We start from the raw sequence: 14,994 nt of genomic DNA, 5'->3' as shown, positions 1-14,994 counted from the left end.
ACTTACAAGAGAGTCAGGCGTTCCCCTTAGAGCCGAGTGACGGGTCTCTAACAGCCTTGTGAAGTGCCAACCATTGTGCTCCCTCGTGCAGAGGAAGACACTGAGATCAGGAAGATGGCTTTCCCTGCTTAGGGCTGCACAGCCAGGCTATGCCAGACAGCTGTGGGGAAGTGGCCCAGCGTTTTGTCTCAACTTGAGCCTCCTTTGTACATAGAATGACGTGGAAACTGATTGCCACCTATGGGCTTGGGAGAAACGCCATCGAGAATACGAGAATACGAGACAAACGACAGGACCCAGAGATTCCAGGACGTGGAAGATCAGCAGGTTATAGAAGGAAGAATGATAAAAACGGGATTGGCCTGTCCCCTCCCCGTCCAGCCTTCCCTGAAGGGAACCCGGCTGATGGGAGCACTGGAGTCCCCGGCTTGAGGTGCATCGTCATGATCAAATGACCACCGTCCTGAGCCTTGGCTTGTGATGTAGACACACAAGTTCCTGTTGTTATTCCTGGCCCCCAACCAAGGCATCCTTGGGGTGTCTAGGCAAAAGTGGTATAGCACTACTGTCTTCTGGCCCTTGGAAGCTGACTTGGTCCCAAACGTCTTCTGGAACTTCAAAGCCTGGGGCAAGAGTGCAGGCAAAGCCAGCTCTGTCCTGGAGGGGACAGAGGAATGAGGCAGTGTTGCGGGGGAGTGTGGTCGGAAGGAACCATCCAGAAGGAACCATCTGAGAGGCCCTGGGCTCAGTGTCAGACTCTGGCCCACATTGGAGGAAGTTACGAGATGTTTCTGGGCCTTGGCTTGTCCCCTTGGGAATGGGAGGGTGGTGCTAGGCTCACTGAGAGACCTTGTCTTAGAAGAAAGGAGCAAAGAATGACAGAGCAGAACACCTGACCCCTCCTTGGACCTAGAATGAGGCTGGGGTTATACTTCAGTGATACGGCACTCCTCTGAGACCTCCAATAAAGAAAAGAGACTCCTAGGCATTGTCCCCAGTCCAATACATTTTTTTTAATGTCAGCAACTCATATCCTGGTGATACACAGCACATTTTTAACAAGTACATGAATGTGGTGTTAACCGGCCTCGGCTCACACACATGGAGAAGACCACTCCTCAGTTCTCTGTGGAGGAGGTGGTTCAATGCCCTCAGACTTGGAAGTGTCACCTAGCAGGAGTGACTCACCCTTTTTTTATGGATTTGGGGGAAGAGGAGGGGGATGGAACCTGCCCAGTCATCTCTCTGTCACTGAGATGTAGCTCCAATCTTCTGTCTCAGTTTTTTATTTTTGAGACCTTTAACTCACTCAAAGCCCAGAAAGGCCTGGGGCCTGTGATCCCCCTGCCTCAGCCTCGGGAAGTCCCCTCAACAAGTAACTGTGATTTCAGCTCCACCATGAGGCCCTGATACTCTGCTTAAACAAAGGCAAGACAGGACTTAGCTCAGAATGGCTGCTACACTATGGGCTCAATCTCTGTGCTATTTAGCAAGTGTGTGTTGGAAGGGTTTTTGATCGGCAGGAAAGCTGCAGAGACAGCACAGAGTTCTTAGCAAAAACTCATGTGCCCTTTGCCCTGATTGCCAATCTTAACACTGATACATTAGTCAAGATTTTAAAAAAATCAATATTGCTATGTGGCTATTGACTAAAGCAGAGGCTCCATTGATCGGTTTTCTCATTAATGTCCTTACTGTCTCAAAACCTACTAGGGAACCACTTTTTATTGAGTGCAACTTATTTTCTAAAATTATTTTCCATATTGATCTCACTTATCTATTGTTATTCCCTCCTCCATTAGCAAATGATCCTTCTTATAACTTTTAGAATTAATTTATTTACTTATTTATAGTAAGACTTTACTAAATCAGCTTCTGCTGAACTAGAAACAGCAGTTCCTCTTTTCCCTATACTTCTCACTGTTGCTCAGGCTGAGGCCTTTTACTTCAGCCTGGAACCCTCTGGCCACTGCTGTCCTGCATTCCTCACAGCCAACAATAGGATCTTTCTAAATTCCGGTTTGGACGGGCGCTGGAGGGGGGAAGAGGGCAAATGCCACCTCCGTGTGGCTATTGCCCGCCCTTAGTGATGCCCAGAATCTCAGCTAGAACCCTCAACCCTCCAGAACTGATCCTTTCGACCTACAATAACCCTCTAGCTGTTCTTGGTCCTGATTGGCCGATAGGGAGGTCAGGTGACAGAGGCCCATAGCATTCCTGTAGGGTCCTGAGTCACAAGCTCCGGGCTGGAATGCAGCGCGTCTGACCTCGTGGTACTTTTCCACTTCCAGCCCCAGCCAACCTTCTCCGAGAGAAAGAGCGACTGGCCTTATAAGTCATTGCTTAGGTTATGGTGACTCATATTCGAGCCCTGACCAGGATGGCCGCCTACTTCCTCGCCTGTAGACTATAGGTGATGAAAATCCACAGGTTGCCAGGGCAACAAGAGCTGTGGCACTGTCCCTGAAGCTGGGGACCGAGCTGCGAATGAGGCATCGGAGACCTCCTTTTCTGGGCCTTTTAAGTTCTAGTGTGGGATACACAGATTGTAAATTGGCAAACAGGAAAACAATCAACTTCACAGCTTTAAGTACTACGGTTAAAGTATTACGGGCCTAAATGCCTGCTGAGCCAACCCATGGCCTTGGAATAGGCACATAGTAGGTGCTCAGCAAATATTTGTTAAATGGCTAAAGCTGAGTGGGTGGTGAGGGAAGTCTCACAGGGATGGAACCCCAAAACGAAGGCCTGTGGGATGTAAGAGCCTCGGCTGCAAAGGCTGGCAGCATTGGAGAAAATGAGAAGAATCAGGAGCCGTGAATGTTGCAAACTTCACAGAGTAGTGTATGCCGGAGGGAGGTTGCTTCTGAGATAGGCGCTTTCAGTGTGTGGAGGCACAATTTGGAAATTTCCCCTCCGAGTGTCTGCACGTAACCCTCTCCTATCAGCCGAGCCCCTGGCGAGCACTTTCTGCAGAGTTCTCACTCCCTGGGACGCAGATCCGCAGGTCCCTCCCGGAGGCCAGCACCCGGATGGTGGCTTTGGTGGCATAGGTGGCTGTGCGCCCGGCCCAGCCCGGAAGGTCTGGGCCCTGTGGCTGCGCAGGCGGGACCGGCCGAGGCCGGAGTGGGGCGGCTGGGCTTGGGTGAGGACGGGCGGGGAGAGCCGAGGCGGAAGCAGCTGGGCCGCCAGGATCCAGGTCTCCGTCCCGTCGGTCGCTGCCACCTCCAGGTAAGCCAGCCGGGAGCCTCGAGAGCCCCCAGACCGCTTTCGGACCCGGAAGTGCTCTTAGTATTCGAGCTGAGCTGCAGGAGGGAACACTGATGTCGGCGGAGCACGCCGGCCTGCACACCAGGGCACCAAACCGCGCTCCTGAAAGATAAGCGGCTGGAAGGTTAGGAAGTGTTTGCCCAAGGTCACCCAGAGTCACTGGACGCCCCTTTCTTACTGGGGGGGGGGACCCAGAAACCCGCTCCCGCCTTCCGAGTCTCTAGACTCAGTTCCCCGAAGTCTAGGAAGCCCCAGAGTTCCGGAAAGGTCCGGCCCCTTCCTACTGTGACCGGGGCGTGGCTTCTCGCCCGGCGGGTATTTACGGAACGAGGGACATTTCCTGCTACTGACGTGGGCGCAGATTTTTCCCGCTGAGAAAACTGAGGCTGGGGACAATGGGGTGACTTTGGCTAGGACCAGGCAATCAGAGCCAAGGGGATAACAAGGTGAGCTGACTCAGTGTTAGATTCAAAGTTGGCCTCGATGATGTCCTTGTCTGTCGCAGGGGTGACCCAGAGTAGAAGCAGAGCTTGGCTAAACCTGTAGGTTTGCTTCAGCGGCCACTGCTGCCTTGAAGTAGGAGGGAGCACCATACCCATGAGACTCCCCAGGCCTCCATTCGCCTACTATGTATCTATTGAGCACCTACTACTTGTCGGTGTGTACATTGATTGCTGAGGCACTGAAGACACAGCAGCGAACAGTCGTTCCTCGGGAGTCCACTCCAGAGGCTGAATCAGCGGGGACGCTGGGCAGACAAGACCACTGAAACCTTCCCAACTACCCAGTATGTGCAGGAAGCAGGGACCCAGGGCCCGTCCCTCATAGTTAGAACAGTACCAAACCTTCTGGACATCTTTACCTCATTGAAGATGCTTCTTCCAGCCTCAGTTTCCCACTTCCCAAAGTTCTGAGGGATAGGTGAGTGAGCCAAGAGTCTCCTGGACCTAGCAGATGCCCTCACTGGCAAAGCGCGGTACTGCCACTTCCTCTCTATGTCACCGTTGGTGTCTCCTTGGACCTACGTTTCCTTATAACACAAAGGGACCATAAATCCTCCTGGTGCCAAAGTACTGTTGGAATGCTTCATGAGTGCAAAGGCGCAGGACAGAGGGTCTTCGCCAATTCAAAAGTAAATCCTAAAAAATATCCAAGTGTGGCGGCCCACACCTTTAATCCAAGCACTTTGGAGACAGAGGCAGACTGGTCTCTGTGAATTTGAGCCTGGCCTAGTCTACATAGTGAGTTCCAGAAGAGCCAGGGCTATGTAGAGACGCTGTCTAAAAAATACTTGCTTTGGGTGTGGGGATCAAACAAGCAAAGATGCTTTTCTTCAGAGGTCTAGTTACTTGAGAACCTGTTCTTGCTCACAGTAGAGAAACTTTAGAAGCAGAGCTAGGGGGTGGCTGAGTTCCAGGTGAGGAGGCTGAGGCTCCCTCCAGAGCTGGAAACACAACAGGCACCTCACACTCCGCATTTCCGGTTTGTGCATGCACGCTGACAGATTCACACAGGGTCAGACAGTGAGACAAGTTGTGTTCCTCAGCTTCCTGAGTGGCCCCCAGCAAGCCGTGACCTAATCTGCCAGCTTGGCAGAGGACTGGAAGGAGCAGAGCAGGGTGACATCTGGCACCCTTGGAACCTCGATAGACCCAGGCTTCAGAGTGTGGCTGGAAGGGCCCAACCGACTGGTTTAGGCTGCTGTGGCTCAGCCTGTACCTGGATACCACAGGATTCGAAGGCTAGACCAGAGCCTGGGCTGGCCAATGTGGGACCTGAAGATGGTCATTACATATTAGGTAGTTAATAATCATCTTATTTGCCTTCAGTGGTTTTTATTTTCTTGGAGGCAAAGTCTCGTGTGGCGCAGTCAGCCTTGAGCTCACTGTGACCAAAGACGACCACCTAACTCTTCTGATCCTCCTACCTCCACCTCCTGGGTGCTGGGATAAAACATGGGTATCATTATACCTGGCTTTATGATGCTAAAAACAGAACACGGTGCTTCAAGCAGGCTAGACAAGCACTCTCCCAACTGAGATCCCTGGTCTCTGAGATACTGCTATACAGCAAAGACTGGGGAGTGGGGGTCTGGCTTCCTTAAACCTGGTACAGCAGGCAGAATCCAGCCTCTTTTCTGTTTGACCTCCCCACACTGGCAGCTGGACCTATGCCATGGTGCTTCTCCCTAGAACCTGCCTGGCTCCCTGTTTTCTTAGGGTAAAGAGCAAAATTCTTGTGTCATGGACTCTGAGGTCCTTCACCTGTGCCTGCTCTAGCCTCCCAGCGCACCTCAGAGTGCCCATCAACAGTTTCCTGCCTTCCCATCTCCCTGCCTCTTTTTGCGATAAACACCTCACTCATCGGATGTTAACCCAGCCCAGCTCTGCGGTCCAAATGCCCAGGCCACGCAAGTCATGGGATCTATGTGTCAGAGACTAAGCCCAGGTGGACACGAACTTTTGGTGCCAGCCCACATGTGCCAGGCCACGACAACTTCAAGGATCTGGTCTGAGGCTGTTTGCTAGGTGTTCAGTAATGAAAGCCACCGACAGAAAGAACCTACTGAGAAAACCGGGGACCTTGTGGGTATAAAACTGCTTTACCCTTTGCAAAGGTATGCGGAATTCATTTCTCAGCTGTGGAGAGAGGCATTCATTCTTTCCTTCAGCTCTGTCTCTGCCAGATGCGATCCAGGGTACCTCAAGGAACATAGTCCAAGGGCCACTTTCTAGCTGGAGTAATGTCATATTGATTCACAGCGGATCTCAGCCTTCCTAATGCTCAACCCTTTAATACAGTTCCTCATGTTGTGGTGACCCCCAACTGTAAAATCATTTCGTTGCTATTTCATAACTGTAATTTTGCTACTGTTAGGAATCGTAATGTCAATATCTGATATGCGACCCCAAAGGATCATGAACCACAGGTTGAGAACCACTGATCTTGGGCAAATAAATCAAGACAGAAGGGTTACCCGAGGCTGGGGTGTTGGAGCTGGAGTAAGCCTGGAGCTCTCATGGGGACATGGGGAAGTGGAGTGGAGTGACAGGGACACACTGATGGCCTGGACTTCAGCCACTGTCTCCCTGGCCAGGCAGGCAGACACACCCAAAGGTAGGACTCAGACTGTGGCTTCAGAGGCAATGGCCCCATGGTAGCTCTGTAATTCCAGGGGAGCGCATGGCAGCTGAGTCAACTTAGTAAAATAACAGAGGAAAAAGTACTCTGGGTTCTTTTTTATTTTTATTTATGTGTTTGTTTAATCTTCTTGTATTTTTCAGTGCTGGGAGCCCTAGTGTGTGTTAGACAAAATTCTCTGCCACTGAGCTCCATCCCCAGCCGGAACTTGGAGTCTGAAGTCACATGCACCTAGGGTGGGACTGCCGCATGCCCGTGATGTGACCTCCACTTTTGGTGAGCGTTAGCTTCATTGTGTCGGGTGGGGATAGGGGCAGTGTCTTCCTCCTAAGGATGCTGTGCTGCAGAAGGGGGCATGGCAGTCTGCCCCAGGGAATCTTAGCAGATTTTGTTAGCATGATTGCTATGTATAAAAGGCCCCACTTGTACATGGGGACCCAGACCAAGGGAACCAAGTAAGTTGGGGTTGGAGGCCCCCAACTGTGGGTCTTTGGTGGTGGGGTTCACTGTCCCTGTGGTCATCTGGGGAAGAGAGCATTTCAGCGAAGGGACAGACGGTAATATTCCTTAAAAAATGCTGGTGGCGTGCCCCCCCCAGCAGCCTGCCCAAGATCCCCAGGTAGCGGGATAGCAGAGCAGCCATGCCATGAGGCCGGGAGAGCAGGTGGGTGGGTAAAAGGCTTACAGGACATAGTAAATAGACATAAGGCTGAACATAAAGCTGAACATTTATTACTTAAAAGAGAAAGAAAGACAGAAACAGAAAAAAGAGAGAGAGAGATGGAAAAACACGTGTGCACACGCCAAGAGAGAGAACAGAAAGAAAGAAAGATGGCGACCAGAGGTCAGAAGTCGCGGGAGTGGGCGTGGCTTGCCCCTTAAAGGGACCAGAGATCCAAAGGAATAACAGACGGTGCAAAGGCCGTGGTCCCACAGTGTCTAGGGGACAGGACCAGCAGGACAGTGTGACGACAGCAGAGCGAAGGAGAAAGAAAAAGATGGGGAGGGTAGTAGGACCATGGGACCAGATTGCCTATGGCTTTGCCACCCTTGTGAAAGCCTGGACTGGGTGAGAAAGGGCTCTTCCAAGGGCTGGGAGCAGAGGAGTGCAGTGTGACTTCTTTGGGATGGCTCTGTCTTCATGACATGTGATGAGTGGTGGTAAGTGAAGGCAGGGTGACACGGGAGACTAGTGAGGAGGCTATTCTGTGACCTCCATGAGAAATGGCAGTGGGCGTGCCAGGGCCCCAGCAGGAGAAGGGTGCAGTGGCAAATGTGGACACAGACCACAGAGTCTGCCCTGCACCTGTCCGCCCTTCCTTATTAAGAAGTCGCAGCCAGGCGGTGGTGGTGCACACCTTTAATCCCAGCACTTGGGAGGCAGAGGCAGGTGGATCTCTGTGAGTTCACAGCCAGCCTGGTCTACAGAGCGAGTTCCAGGATAGGCTCCAAAGCTACAGAAAATCCCTGTCTAGAAAAACCTTAAAAAATTCACAAAACACAAAATATTAAAATCTCCCTGAAATCAGCCTCCATCCCCTTGGAGTGGTCATGGCCAGCACCCTGTCACATGTTCCAGTAGCTCTTTCCATGCCCCCCCACACACACACATGGCACCTTCTAGAGAGTTCAAAGGGGTTTACAGCAGAAAACATTAGAAATCCCCTCACATCCCTGGCTGTTCACCCTTTGGAAGTGATTTTGGAAAATGCCCTTGCCACATTTTTTTCTCTCTGCATGGTTTTCACATGATTAGTTTCAGTTTAAATTTCCTCAATTTTAGGGATTCTTGTGCACTGACGAAGTATTTAAAACTCAGTTAGCTTTTAAAGAGGCAAAGAGTAATATTCCTTGCTGGCTGTGAATGTTGGCTAGTTTTATGTCAGCTTGGCTCATTTGGAGTCGTCTGAGAGGACGACTAATTAAGTTTTCTTAATTAGTGATTGATGGGGAAGGGCCCAGCCCATTGTGAGTACATATGAGTACTTTGTGAGTACGATGGGCTGATGGTCCAGGTTTTTATAAGCATGCAGGCTGAGCAAGTCATGTGAGCAAGCCTGTAAGCATCTCCCCTCCATGGCCTCCGCATCAATTCCTGCCTCCAGACCCCTGCCCTGCTTGAGTTCCCAGCCTACCTACATCCCATGATGAACTCTAATATGGAACTGTGAGCAAAATAAACCCTTTCTTCTCCAAGTTGCTTTTGGTCCTGGTGTTTCATCCCAGCAATTGAAACACTTAAGACAGAAATGGTCCCAGGCGTGGGACATTTGGTGAACTGTTCTATGAGATCCTGGAAAATACGAAGTGTGATCCCAATTAATCTTATCAATAAAAACCAGGAGTCAGATATCGGGGTAAATGCTGAAAGATCAGAGATGCAAAGGAGCAGCCACAGCCACCTATTACTTCTCTGAACCCTCTGACTGCAAGGGTTGAGGTCTTTCTGTCTCCACTCCACCTTGTCACTTCCTGTCGCCTCTCTGTACAGATCTCCAGACTTCTATGGTTAACCCGTGGCTAGCTCCACCCTCTGATCTCCAGGCAAGCTTATCTGTCAGAACACAAACAAAAAGCACAACAACTAACAGTACTGGGGAAAATGTAGACAATGAAGGCCTGGCTTCTGATTACAGAGGAAAGTCTTAAAGATTAGATTGCATGTTCTGAAAGAAGAATCTGTGGTTCTGGTCAGCTGGGGCTGAAGAATCAGCTGTGTTTAACAAGAGACCAGAACCACTAAAGTGAAACCTCTGCTATGCTGGGCTAATTGATGCTGGTCAGCTGGAGTTGAGAAATTATTGATGACTAAGAAGAGACCAGCATCACTGAGGTGAGATCTGGGAAGTGTTTCCTGAGAATCACCATACAGAAGCTGTGGTTCCGAGGTGGCCGAGGTTGCACCTGGTGCTGGCAGCCGAGCATGGTCCTGTGTCCTGTGTAAAAGTCTCCCAGGGGGCACTGTTTTTGAAGGCATGAAGGGATCATGGAGAGCAGCTGGGGCTTAGCACCATGAGAGGCCAGATGCAGCCATTGGTGCAGGTGCAGCCAGAGTAGCAGTTGAAGGCCCGAGATCGAAAGGGTCATGGAGAGAAGCTGAGGCTTGGCACAATGAGGAGAGCCCAGGAGAGGCTATTGGAAGCTCAGCCCAGTTGCAGCAGAGGACCCCAGAGTTTTGGAGATGCCAGGGCCATGGTACACAGTGGTTTTTGAGTAGAAGAAAGAAAAAGAAAAACAAAGTTCAAGAAGAACACGCCTTGCTTTCAATGAAGGCACAAAAGAGAGGCAAACAGATCACCAGACAAAGCAGAGGCACAGACATCCAGACATCCAGGGGATGGTTCCCAACAAAGGCCAATGGCCAGGCATAGTAACTCATGTCTGTAATCTTGACAGTCAGGAGACCTGGGAGGCAGAGGCAGGTGGATCTCTGCAAGTTTGGTTCCAGCCTGATCTACATAGTGAATTCTAGGCCAGTCAGAGCTACATGGTTGTTGCAAGGAGAGGGCTGCTTGTTCGTCCCGGCCACCCAGCTAGTTTACACCCGAAATAACCACACAGAAATTGTATTAATTAAATCACTGCTTGGCCCATTAGTTCTAGTTTCTTATTGTCTAATTCTTACATCTTAATTTAACCCATTTCTATTAATCTGTGTATCGCTACGTGGCAGTGGCTTACCGGGTAAAATTCCCAGCATCTATCTCTGGCAGACCCATGGCATCTCTCCCTGACTCTGCTTTCTTTCTCCCAGAATTCAGTTCTGTCTTCTCCACCTACCTAAGTTCTGCCCTATCGGCCAAGGCAGTTTCTTTATTCATGAACCAATACAAGCAACACACAGAGGGGACTTCCACATCGCATAGTGAGTCTCTATCTTTAAGAAAAGGTGTCAAGTTTGAGGATAACCTAAGCAACTTAGTGGAATCTGTCTCATAATGTGTGTGTGTGTGTGCATGTGCGCATGTGCATGTAAAGGGGACAGAGAAGGTAGTAGAGCTCTTGCCTAGCATGTGTGAGGCCATGCTACAAACAAATGGCCAGACTGGAGTTCAAACTGTTTGACGTGTGAGGGTGCCCTGGGTGGGAACCATCCCTTAGTGACATCATACACTAACCCCCTCTCCCTTTCCTATCTGATGTCCAATTGGTGTGTGAGAAGTTTCCTATCTAAACTCAGCTCTTTAACTTGTTCACGAATAGGTGTTTTCTGAGCAACTGCCCAGCTGGTTGCTTCATGTACCCAGTGAGCTGCAATACAGAGAGATAACTCCTGCCTGTGGTGGCCAGGCTAACCCAGGGAGCAGGTGCAGTCCACAGCCCGTGGCACAAGGACACCCATGAGATAGTCTGAGGGGCACCTGGCACTCTGAGGGAGAGGGACCACTAAGTGAGGGCTGCCTGCTGCCGTGCTGGGACAGGCGTCTGAGTGAGTCAAGAGCACGGCCTAGGCTAACTGCTCCTTCTCCCACCTGTTCCAGGTTCCACACCCTCTGGCCCGTGGCTGGTTTTTCTGGTTTGGTCTCTAGAGCAATTTGCATATTTCCTTGAGGAACCCTCTGAAGTCGAACAGCCTCTCCTGAGAAAGGGACGCCCACGTTGGCTCTCCAGAATTGGGTAAGGTCCCCAGAGGTTTCCATTGCTGTAGGTCCTTGGTATTGTCTAAAGTTCTCTCTCTCTCTCTCTCTCTCTCTCTCTCTCTCTCTCTCTCTCTCTCTCTCTCTCTAGCCTAGAGTCCCCGTGAGGGGAATCAATGTCTGTCTGTCTTGGCACAGTCACCCCTATGTCCCCACCAGACAGCCTGATGTCTGGCACCTGCTAAGCACCAATACTTCCTTCCTAAATCAGTAGCTGGTTAGTTTGTAGTGGGCATGGATACTTCTAGTTGACTTGGACCCTAAGAAAAGACCTTTAGGTTTCTCTACGTGCTCCTTATGGAATTCTTTTGACTTCTGTTTCAAAATCATGTTGAATGTAAAGGAAGTTACAGAATGAATGCTTGGAAAGTCCTGTGTTCCCTCACCCACTCCCTGTGTAGCCACTGGCTTTGAACATGAGAAAAGCCTTCCCTGGACCATTGGGCCCTGCACTGGGCCCTGCATGGTCCCTGTGACAGCTCCCCCCAGTGACTCATCAGTTAGACCATCCTTGCCCAACCATTGGCAGAGCCCTGGCTTCCCTGGAGAATCTCTTTGTGTCTACAAAATCCTTTCCCTCCTTTTGTCTTGAGATCTACCATACACAGTCCCCTCTGCACAGGGCATGCCCTTCTGGCCCACCCACCCTATCTGATTTTTCTTGTTTGTTCTTCAGGTCTCATCCTCCTAGTCCTTGTCTTTTCTAACTCTGGCTTTGTTTTGGTATGCCTCCATCTCTCGTGTTACTAGTACAGTGTTTATCCACCCCCACCCCCTTTTTGAGTCAGGGTTTCACTATGTAATCCTGGCTGTCATGGGACTCGCTCTATACACCAGGCTGGCCTCGAACTCACAAAGATCCACCTGCCTCTGCCTCCTGAGTGCTGGGATTAAAGACAGGCACCACACCCAGCTCTTTCCTGGCTTTTTTAGTGCACCAGACAGACCTGAGTGTGAATCTTGGCTCCTTCCCTTTTTTCTTTTTGAAGTTTTAAAAATGTTTATGTGAATGTGTGTACCTGAATGTATGTATATGCACCGTGTGTGTACAGAGGCCAGAAGGCACCAGATATCCTAGAACTGGAGTTCCAGGTGGTTGTGACCCTCCATGTCCATGCTGAGAACCAAATCTAGGTCCTCAGCAAGAGCAGCAAGGGCTTTTAACCACTGAACCATTCCTCCAGCCCCCTTCCCCAGTTCACTTCTGTAACTTTGACCTTGTTACTTGACCATGGTGTCACTGTGTGTTATGTTATATTATCTGTCTCCCAGCAGCATGGAAGCCTCTCCATTCTTCAAGAAGTGTGTTTGATGCCTGCAGTATTCTAAAACAGAGAAAGCTAGGGCAAATAGCAAGGCCGCCATCTGTCTAAGACAAGGGAAGGAAGATTCAGACGCTGGAGTAGAGGAGAGAAGTAGAGGTTTGGACTCAAAAGTCTGAGTCAGGTCTGTCACTCAATCACTTTGCAACATTGGGGGAAGAGGCGTGGCCTCCCTGAGCCCACCCCTCAGTTAGTTGTAGGAGGGAATTCTACTGCCTCATTCCCTCCCTGCTTACAAGCATGGTATTTGTGAGAATTAAATGGATTAGAGTGTGCTTTACAAACTGATTTGCTGTTTGAATGTATGAGTATTTCAGAGACTAATCTGAGCCCAATTTTCCCTGAATGAAAGTTGGTATTTAAGTGCATCCTTTAAAAAGTTTATTGCTGGGTGGTGGTGGTACACACCTTTAATCCCAGCACTGAGGAGGCAAAGGCAGGTGGATCTCTGAGTTTGAGGTCAGCCTGGTCTACAGAGTGAGTTCCAGGACAGCCAGGGATACATAGAGAAACTGAATCTCAGGAAAAAAAAAAAAGTTTGTTGCTTTTAACTATGTTTTGAAAACTAATGTATTATTGGTTGTGGACAGATGAGTAATATATATGTATATATATTTCATATATATATAGCTCATCTATGAGTCTATCTATATAATCTATATATAATAGCTATGTATAAAATGAGTAAATATATATTACTTATTATATATCTAATATATAATGTATATAATATATAATGTAAATGTGTATTTATTTATTTATCAGCTGGATAAGAACAAACCTATGGCTTGAGAACAGTGTGGGGCTGGCTATTAAACTCAGAACTTCTTAGAATCATGGCCATTTGTTTAAAACAGAGACAGTGGCCCAGAACTTAGTCTGGCTTCTGTCAGTCTGCCACTTGCTGGCTGTGTGACCCAGGCCCAGTGGCTTCTCCTCTGAGGCTGTCTGAGGATGTCCAACCTGTGCTTTATGGTCCTTCTTACCACCTGGAATTAGAATCCCAGTCCCAGTGCTCAGGGACCGTCGAGGACTGGCCTAGACAAAAATGTCTCTTGCCAGGGTAGGGGACGTGGGAATTTAGAAATATAAGTAAAGAATACAAAGGCGCATAAAAATAAGACAGAAATGATAGGAAATACCAGGAGGGCATTCCAGTGCTTCATGAAATTTCCCAAGTTTATTTTTCCACAGCTTTTATACCCAATGTAAATGGGGGGGGGGGGGTAACAAAAGACTTTATTAACATGATACAAAGGACAACTCAAACAGTCAGTCCCTCTAACACTCTGAGATATCAAATCATTAGCATTTTGTTGTTTAAACTGAAGCTGCTCTGGGCCAAGATCCTGAAGGCGGCCACTTCCAAGGTTAGTTACAATAGTTACAGAAGAAGGAGCAGACGTACATCTATATCCTGACCACCTGTCAGGATGGCATTGGCCTACTTGTATGAGCTATTTCAATGTTAAAAAAAAAATCAAGCAGTCACATCCTGAGTTGGGCACTTGTCAACCATTTGAGCAACCCTCAACTCTCTAAATGGCAGACAAGGTGGAAACGGGCCCACATTTTGGGGCCTCCATGGGGACAGACAGCTTAGCCTTAAAGATTAGGTCTATATATCCCAGGATGACCTCCAGCTATATAATAACCTAGGGTGACCTTAAACTTGGGATCCTTCTGCCTCTACCTTCCAGGTGCTATGATTATAGTATGTATCCCACACCTAACATATGCAGTACTGGGGCTGGACCCAGGGCCCAGTGCATGCAGGGCAAGCACACAGTAAATTCCTAGCCCAGTATTAGCTTTTATTGTTTACTGTATCCATGCTGTGTTCCGCATACATACATACATAAATGTGTGTATACATATATATACATATATATTTATATATATATATATATATCTCAATACAGAGGCCAACTATTCCATGTATGTGTGTTTGTGTATTATAGCATATGTATTCCTGTGTGTACACATGTGAATGCTTGCTTGTGGAGGCCAGAGGTCAACCTCAGGTATTTTCCTCAATCCCTCTCCACCTTATTCTTTTGAGACAATCTCTCTCTCCTGAGCCTGGACCTCAGCAGCTCAGCGTTAGGATGGATGGCCAGCGAACTCCAGATAACTGCCTGTCTCTATGTCTGTCCTGCACTAAGGAGGCTAGCCTCAAACTCACAAAGATCCACCTGCCTTAGTCTTCCAAATGCTGGAATTAACGGTATGCACCCCGTCCCCACTCCCTGGACTGTACATGAATAGAGCCTATCTTGTAATTCCAGCATGGGATGCAGAGGTAGAGAGTGAGTTCAAGGTCATCTTCAGCCACATAGCAGGTTTGAGGCCAGCCTAGGCTGCAGAGACCCATCTCAAACCAAGTACTGAACAGAAAGCTGTCATTTTAGTGACACTAATACGTCAGTCCCTTCTTCTACGGTTGTTGTTCTGTGGTCTTGCTGTGTAGCCTAGGCTGACTGGGAACTCGCAGTCCTCCTGCCTCGACCTCCCTCATGCTGGAGGACACTCAAGCACCACCAAAGTTTATGCTGGATGACTTTTGTGTGCCCCTCTAGTAACCTCTGCCTTCCTCTGGAAGTTTCTCACTGGGATTCTCTCTT

General features: G+C 49.1%; 1 protein-coding gene and 1 long non-coding RNA gene across 8 annotated transcripts in view; one reads left to right on the top strand and one right to left on the bottom strand.

The window, feature by feature from the left end:
* Positions 1–988: 988 nt before the first annotated feature.
* Positions 989–4,248, bottom strand: LOC146894103 (uncharacterized). The gene is made up of 2 exons (XR_015002183.2): positions 4,133–4,248; positions 989–3,372 (listed from the first exon to the last, which is right to left on the bottom strand). It is a non-coding gene; the product is annotated as an uncharacterized LOC146894103 (long non-coding RNA).
* Positions 2,289–14,994, top strand: part of Tmco4 (transmembrane and coiled-coil domains 4) — a 77,218-nt gene continuing 64,512 nt past the window's right edge. The window contains exons 1-3 of one of the 7 annotated variants that reach the window (XM_085690392.2): positions 2,289–3,231; positions 6,555–6,687; positions 10,893–11,028. The gene's annotated coding sequence lies outside the window, so the exon portion shown is untranslated. Of the gene's footprint in view, positions 3,232–3,372; positions 3,395–3,566; positions 3,717–3,802; positions 4,192–6,554; positions 6,688–10,257; positions 10,277–10,892; positions 11,029–14,994 lie in introns of those variants that run through there. The other 6 variants (XM_048443376.3, XM_048443379.3, XM_048443377.3 and 3 more) reach the window with 6 other exon arrangements.

This window comes from Myodes glareolus, chromosome 6, assembly GCF_982192425.1.
Source record: "Myodes glareolus chromosome 6, mMyoGla1.1, whole genome shotgun sequence".
Lineage (NCBI taxonomy): Eukaryota > Metazoa > Chordata > Mammalia > Rodentia > Cricetidae > Myodes > Myodes glareolus.
The sequence above is the reverse complement of the archived record's forward strand: the minus strand, read 5'-3'. Positions and strand labels throughout refer to the sequence as shown.